Below are 8,919 nucleotides of genomic sequence, written 5' to 3'. Positions count from 1 at the left end.
CACACACACACACACACACACACACACACACACACACACACTGCTAAGTTATTGTTTATATTGAGTTAGGTTCCAGTTTGTTAAGTAGAAGTTCAGATACACAGACGACCTCAGGCTGGTGACCTCCTGCCTATTTAAACAAATGTGACTCTAGCTTGCTGCTTTCCCCAAAACTCGAGTAGAAAGTTAAGCATGAGAAACTAGTATGTACAAACTGTTCTTTCCATGTGTGAGCACATTGTCATGGAAGATCATTCTAAAACGTTTTCATGAAAATAAAAAATATTGCCTGGCTGTGGTAGCCTATGATTTTCATCCCAGCACTCAGGAGGCAGAGGCAGGTAGATCTCTGTGGGTTTGAGAGCAGCCTGGTCTGTATAGCCAGTTCTAGGCCAGTTAGGGTTACATAGTGGCAGTAGTGAGACCCTGTCTCAAAAGACAAAAGAAAAGTATTCCTTGTAAGGTTTACCACTTATATATTGGGGTGAGGCTGTAACAGGAGAAAGCGAACACAGAGTGCCGTCCATACGCCAGGGACTTCCTGCACATGACTTCATTCACTCAGCTCGTTCGCATGACTCACCCAAGAGTTATGTGGTTCCAAATGCATCATGCTGCCCTAGCTCCTAAATAAAATTAACTCCTTGTCCATCTTTGGCCATCAAACTAATATAAGAAGGGAGGACCATGGATGTGAGTGAGTCCATCTTCAACTATGGTGATGTGGATGTGGGGTGATTCCCTTTCTGTTGCTATTTGTCACCTGTTTGAATTTGTCCCTTTTTGAGATGGCATCTCACTATGTAGCCTGGGCTAACCTTGAACTCACAGAAATCTGCCTGCCTCTGCCTCCCAAGAGATGGAATTACAGGCATGAGTCATTACACCAGGATAGGCAAGTAGTTGGATCGCTCAACTACTTCTTCAGTGCTGGATCTGTCTGTGTAGCCCCACATCTGCCTTGGTGCCGGCATGGCTCCTGCCACAATGATAATGAACTCAATCTCTGAAACTGTAAGGAAGCCCCGGTTAAATGTTTTCATTTATAGGCGTTGCCATGGTCATGGTGTCTCTTCACAGAAGTAGAACACTGATTATACAAGCCTAATACTTTTAGCTGGAATTGCTCAGGGTGTTTAAGCCCACTGTGAAACAATAGCCCAGAATCTAAGGCTATATGATCAGTAAGTGGTTGAGCCTGAGGGCTGGCCCTGGGCCCTATGCTTCCTTTTGTTTTTAACTTCTTGACATTCCAGGAACCAAAAAGACTATATTTTACTGTAGTGTCCCACTGCTTGGGACTCTTTATTTTATTCTCAAATTTAGTAAAACAACTTTTAAATATACTTTTAAATATACCAGACTAATTTGGGGTTTCATACACCTGCAGGCTCACTGCTTGGTGAGCTGTTTTCAGTCTGGGTAGTGACTCTGTCTTTGCCCATGAATGTCACTGAGTAGAGTCTACTCTGACTGCTGACAGACCATTGTTAAGAGGAGATGTATAAGGATGTTCCTGTGGGAGGGGACCTCCTACTTCTTCCTGCCTATTGCATTCCGTTTATCAGTGCAAGGTTTACATGCAAATATCCTCATCGGTGATGAGTAGGTGTGAAATAAACAAGTAAGCAAATTATGGTCATGCTCATTACCAACGGCTTTGCCTGGAATATATTAAATGCCATTTCTTAGCATCTAATACACTTAGCAAAATTTATCAGCATGCTCTCCTTCCCCCAGCCCTTGCCAGTTAAGGACTAATGAAACGCCACTTATTTAATGACACATGTACCGACTTTTTCCACTGCATTTGGGAACTTACTCATGCAATCATCTTTCTTTAATTATCTGACTCTAAAGACTATTTCAAAGTCTTTCCAAGACCTTCTGAAGTTATTATTTCACTTTTGAATAAGATTTGCTCTTCCCCTCTAGACACATAATCTCTAATCATTTTCTTCAGAATAAGGTTGACACTTCGTTTGTCTCCCAAGCAATAAGACACGACTACCTCTGTGCATAATGAGAGACTCCGAAGCCTGAATTTATTGTGAAGCACACAGCAAAACTAATTGCAGGAACCACAGATGTCTAATCAGTAGAAAAATTAGAATTTAGACACTCATTTGAATGATAATACCAGAAAGGACTTGGAAATCATTTGTTATCAGCTCAGCTTACAGATGAGAAAAGTCAGTTATGGAAAAACTAAGTAACCTCTGAAGGTCACGGCCTCTGCCTCTGACAAAAACTGCTGCCCACATTCTGTGGCTCAGGGACGTCACACTGCGCTCATTTTTCTTAAGCAGGGTTAACTTTCTCAAACACTTCCCATTTCAAACAAAGATTGACGAGATTTTTTTTTTAATGTACTTGAAAAGAATTTTTAATTACTTTGTAAGTCACTCACATTTTAAACTCTGTGGCCCGACCAGATCGGATGCTATCCGGGTACACTGGGAAAGATTTGTGTCTTCTCTGAATTCCTAAGTGGCATCTTCACCTGCCATGTGGACTTTGTGTGTCTTCCTATCTAACATTGCATTCGCCGATGTCCATATCTCCGCTGACGTCGATAAACTCTCCCGGGACTACTGTGAGGGTCCGTGGCAATTTCACTGTTTCTCCTCAGCCTTGCTGCATACACTTTACAAGTTTTCATACAGAATTCTGACAGTCTCTAGAATAGCATTGTGGGGACACACTGTCTACTTAACAAATAAAACGGTAGTCACAGACGATCTCCGGGAATGTGTATCTGGATACTGCCATGGCATGTTCAAGCCAAGCGCAATGAAGCTTGAGTTGCAGCACAAGCTAGTGGGGGTATTTTAAATAATTAAGGAGTTTAAATTTATTTCTCTTCTGAAATGGCAATTTTAATGGAAGTTTAATTAAAATTACATTTTTTTATTATTGTTCCTATAAAATTAGGAATATAAACTAAGACTCCATTGCAGTCACCAAGGGGGGAAAGACAAAGATTGGATAATATTATTTATTACATTCTGGCTGTGTTATGTCTTCATCCACTCATTTGACCAGGAGTTAATACAGGGGGATGTGGTAGCTTCACTGGAGAAGCTCCAGGCTACTGTGGGAGCATACAGAGAAATAGCTCCTCTCTGTCACAGGGACAGCAGACCAAGATCATGGGAGGGAGTGGCCTCTCAGGTGAAGGCAGAGGGATGAGTGAAAGCCAGGCTGCAGCATCAGCAATGGTAAGAACATTCCAGATAACAGAAGTGCTTATGCAGAGTCCCAGAGCAAGAGAGAACTTGCGGCAGCTACTGAGAGAGTTGCAGGAGGCCCAGGGCATAGAATGGCGTGAATTTCAATGACAGCCCCATGTTAAGGATAAGTAAGTGGCTCTTTTAGTTTAATCAAACAGGAAACAGAAAATTTAGTTTCTGCCATGGGCTTCCCCAGTTTTCCAACAGAAGCATCAAATCTGGATTTTTAGGAGCTATATCCATTTCCAAATGTTTGTGATAATGTGTAATGCAATACAATGTTGTGCTGGCCAAGTGTAACTGAAGACTCGCTTGTAATCAGGAGCAGTCAGTCTCAAGGTGTGGTCCAGAGGCCAGCATAAGGTCACTGCTGATATCTCAGAGAGGGGAATTCTCAGGCCTGGCCCGATGCCTTAAACAGCAAAAACTCTATGATACATGGAACTCGGAGATCTGATTTCACAAGCTCTTCAGGTAATTCTGGTGCAGTCGATACTTGCTTCCTGGCAGACATTTCTCACTGATGACTTGAAATTTGAGTATGCTCATGCCATTTTGCCAGTGGCATTTGGAAAAGGTTTTTTTTCATGGTCCAGCCAGACTAAGATGCCAACAATGGTTTCCTCTCTTCAGCTTTAAGCCATGTTTCATATCACCCACTTAACATCCAAATTTCTCTTAACAGCCCCAAAGAAACCCTCTCGAGGCCCCTCTCCACCTACAGCACTCGGCTGCTCACCCTATTCACACCATCCGTTGTTATCAGCAGTGACAGGCACAGGCTAGACACAACCACACCACCCGCATGGAACAGATTTGATGACTTCCAATGATGCAATGGAATAGGCACCAAATGGAAAGAATGGTGTGCTCTTCATTGAGTAATGATGTTTCTCTTCAGAATCTGTGTGCTACTTACTGTATTTAAAATAGGCATGAAGAAAAAAATATTTGATGGCTTCTATAGCACCATTGATAGTAACCAAGTTATTATTTCATTACTAAGAAAGAAAATTTGCCAGTTGAAATTGTGGCAACATAGATTGAAGGACATTAAGTCTTTTAAAGATGCAAGAAAACCCTGTGGGTTTAGTGTTAAATATTTCTGCATAAATATGTGAGCATGGGCTATCTTGTTACTATCACTTTTCAGAACCTTGGGGGACTAAGCTGCTGTGACCCAGTAGGCCTCTCACTCTGAACCACCTAACTTTGGACACCACTGTCCCTATCAAGCGTACATTGTTTACACTGCTTGCCTGCTGGTCTGGAAATCAACAGAAGGAAAACAACCTTGAAGCAAAACCAGGTTATGATATTCATCCACTGCTGAACCCAAACCAGACACCAGGTTTGCCCTTTCCAGGTCTTATAAGGCAAACCAAGAGTGCAGCACCAACTGGGTGACAAAGCATACCGCAGGAGTCTTACTTAAACCTTGGTGGCTACCACATCAGATCAAACACCGAGAAGGCTTCTTAAATCAGGTCCTCCTAACTTCAGAGGACATACAGGACAGACACACAAGTGCTGGCACTTGGTCTTTGTTCCACATTGAACGTAGGACTCAGTGTAAGAAGCCCTCGATGTCTGTTTTAAAGAAAGGCCATCGAAGAACACTTGGACTTGGCGGAAGCTGGTCCTGACTCTAAGGAAGCTCTCCTTATCCACATGGGTTATTAAGGACTTTGGCTCCCATACATGTTCCCAGAAAAGGTGGCAAGTCACCTGGGCTGATTCAAATGCCACTGATGGAAAGTGTTGGGGAACTGGATACCCTGAGTAGAGAGAACCTTAGAGGACTGTGCTGTTTCTTCCTGACACTGTTTTCAACTACCGTGTCTTAGGACATTTCGTGTGGACAGAATTATCTCGAAGTGGCTCTTATGTGCACAGGGAGCCCATGTTTGAATCTGTGTAGTAACTGGGTACTACACAATCTTGGAGTTCTACTTCTCCAATTTAACCTCCCTAAACAAACAAACATAAACGGAAATCACATTTGTAAGTTAAGAAACTTCTCTAGAAGTCCTGAAGTGTGAATTATTGTCAAAGGCTTCCTTCTGTAGAAGGGCATCTTCCCGGGGTCACACTCACTGCAAACACTGTGCATGTGAAGTCCACTAAATGGACGAACCGTTACATTTCTACCAAAGCACAGAAAACAGCCAAGTGTGAACCTCACCACAATGAGCTGGTGTCTCCTTTAAGGGTCAGCCTCCCCCTAAAACTGCCACTGTGAGAAAGTTTCTTGAGAAGACCAAGGGAAGAGAGAAGCCTCTGTTGGCAGGGCTCAGGTCCTGCCAGCCCCAGGGACTCAAAGAATTACACAATCAGTCCCTGCTGTTCCCAGCCCTTGCATTCCTGGGAGACCCAGGCTGTACAGGTTGTGGAATATTCACTATGAAATACTACTCAGCAATAAAAAGGTGCAAAAACATGAATCTTAAAAAACATTAATAGGAAAAAAAAAACCACAAGAGACTTCACAATGTGCAATTCTCTTTGTGAAACCAGGGTGATAAAAAGTGGGTGCTGCCTGAGGCTTATGGTGGGGGGGGGCTGTGTTGCAGGAGCTCCTTCTGCTCCTTCAGCCAATAGCCGCTGAGATACCAGCCCACTGGGGCGTGGTCTCTCTCCCTTTAAAAAAGTGGCCACTTCCCTCTGCGCACACTCTGGCTTCCGGCTTTGCTTCCAGCGAGTAGGCTCCATTCCTGATTGCGTAGAGGGCTGTTGTCTGGGACGGTGATCTGTAAGTTTTTCCCCTTTAAATAAATAGCGTCTCTATTGGTCATAATTCCAAACTGGTGTAGGATTGTTTGTGACTTACGCCTTCCGAGCTGGGGACAAATGACCCCGAGAAAGCCTCTGCAGGTGAGGAAAATGTTCTGAACAGCTTCTGCCTTTTGAGACAGAACTTCATGCTGCCCAAGCAGGCCTCAAACTAAGTAGCAGACACAGGCCTTGAACACCTCATCTTCATGCTTCCCCTGATGACAGACACACACCACCATGTCCTGCTTTAATATCGTGATTATAGAAGTGTTCATACTAAGGTATGCACCTCCAAAACCTTCCTGCTATAAGGGGCAAATGTGTTGCAAGTTTATAAAATAGTTAATCTGGGAGAAAGGTGCATGAACAATAGTAGATGGAGAGGAAGGAAATTTGAATTTCCATCGCAATTTTCCCTTTCCTCAATAGGGAGTAACCTTTTTTATCCCGAGGGTTTTTCTCTGATACTAAATTGATGTCTAATGGGAAGCCATCCTCTCTTTATAAGTGTCTTTATATTTGGATTGAGTTTGTTTCTTGTTAACTCTGATAGTGAAGTCTGCCATAGCTGAATTAATAATTAATCAATAGTCCTATTTTATAGCCTTGTCTTCTGTCTTCCACACTTCCTGCATCCTATGTGCTATTTTTCATTCCTTAGCATACCAGTTACTCTTTGACCTTAGCAACCAGACTATCAACTCCAAGGTCTTTGCATGTGAAGCCTACACCCCACCGCTCAAGTACATCTTTGTCCCTTATACTTCTAAAAGTTTTTTTAACTAAAAGCTTTTTAAATAATTACCTTAGAGATGACAATACAAAGCTACAACCTTGTGGGCAGGTCTACTTTGCGACAGTGCCATACTACAAGGGAAGAGCCAGCCCTTACAGCAAGGCCTTCCCCGCTGGGCTCTTTCTAGACGGTGTAACATTTTATCCAGCATTCCATCTGCCCACATGCTAAGATCATCAGGGATGCTGATGTTGTTCTTTTGCACAAGTCATCTGGGGAGGTGAATTAGGAAGAAGAGAAGTCAAATATTTCATCCTCCTCTAAAGCTGCTTTTCTGGATTCCTTGAACTTTCCGAATGACACATAATAATCCTGCATATTTAAGGAGCAGAGTGTGATGTTCTGATGGGCTTCTGCATTGTATACCGGGAACCAGGATAGCATAGTCACATCTGTCTTTGAGATGAGAACAGTTACAGTCTGCTTTAGTCACTGCTAACCACCGCTACTCCGACTGTAACAGAATGGATAGAATGTAGTCTTAAAAATAGTAAAATTCAGACCTCAGCCCCATCACCTCAACTCCCTGCTCCCACCCCTTTACCCTTTGCTTCTGGTAACTACTGTTTCACTCTTAAGGTTTACCAAGTTCTTTAGATTCCACATGCCAGATCACTCTTGAGTGAATGCAATGCCCACCAGGCTAATGCTGCTACGCTGGGATGGCTTACTGGTATTCCTAGTGTGTAGATACAGAATGGGCAGACCATGCAATATAGCCATTCCCTTTGAGCAGACAGGTAGATTTAGGTCTGGATGTTCATAAGCAGTGCAGATGTTTCTTCTGCAAATGGATTTCATTTCTTTTCACTATATGCATACATACATACAAACATGCACACATACATATGGTAATTATTTGAAGTTTTGGAAGATCCTTGCACCATTTTCTGTAATGGTTGTACTAACTTGGGTTCCTGACAATGCTATGTAATCTCCCCTTTGCTCCATTTCTGGCCGACTCTGAGCCGTCTGTAGAACAGCTGTCCTAATTGGTGAGAGGCAGGAGCTTACTGAGCTTTTATGTCTTTCCCTGATTAAGTAAGTAATGTTAAATTCTTCTTCATATGCTGACTGGCAGTTTCCACATCTTCTGAGAGATACCTATGCAGCTCCTGAGCCTGGTCTCAAGTCAGATGGGGAGGGGGATGCTATTTCGTATATTATATACTTTGGGTCACAATCCCTTTCAGATGCATGCTTTGCAAACACAATTCTGTCCTCTAGGCTCCCTGGGCAGAAATCTTCCACTTTGTGACAAACAGTCCCACTGGTCTCCATTGCTTTTGTTACCTGTAGTGTGAGCATCAGATTTACTTTTTGGTCCAGTTCAAGGTCATGAAACTACTGCTGTCTTTCTGTCGATGTACTTATTGCCTATATATATTGTATAGAGTTATTGTACTTAGTTTTTATTTATAGTCTCCTACTTTTTTACACAAAAGAGGGGAAATAGTAATATTTTGTTTGTGTTTCAATAAATAAAGCTTGCCTGAAGATCAGAGTGTAAAGCTAGCCACACTAATGAACCATACAGGCCAGGCAGTGGTGGCACACACCTTTAATCCCAGCAGCCACACTAGTAAGCCAAAAAGACTGGGCACTGGTGGTGCACACCTTTAATCCAAGCCCTAGAGAGGAATATAAGACTGGGTGACAGGAACTCACTCTCTTTTTCAGTCTGAGATTTCGTAGAGATAAGAGCTCTCTAGTGGTTGGCTGGTTTGCTTTTCTGATCCTCAACTTGAACCCCAATATCTGCCTCTGGATTTTTATTAGTCGTGCTACATCTGGCGGTTAAGAAGTTCATAGGTCTCGCTCTCACAGTTAGGTTTTAATCCACTTTGAGTTGATCTTTGCATATGTGAGAGAGGGGCCTATTCCATGCTTTTGCATGTGGGCAACACCATTCATTTCTTTTTCAGTCTTTTTCAGTTATAAATTTTAAATTAGCTTACAAAGTAGTAGGTTTCCATATGGGCTTATCATCCATACTTCATTTGACTTGATTGTCCCCTCCCTCCCTTCTCTGCCTCGTCTTTCCCCTCTCGGTCCTTTCCTTCAGTGCCCATCCTTCCACTTTGTTCTCTTGTCTTCTTTGCCCATCCTTAGTCC

Source organism: Microtus ochrogaster, chromosome 8, assembly GCF_000317375.1.
Source record: "Microtus ochrogaster isolate Prairie Vole_2 chromosome 8, MicOch1.0, whole genome shotgun sequence".
Taxonomy (NCBI): domain Eukaryota; kingdom Metazoa; phylum Chordata; class Mammalia; order Rodentia; family Cricetidae; genus Microtus; species Microtus ochrogaster.
This window is presented reverse-complemented; position numbering follows the sequence as displayed.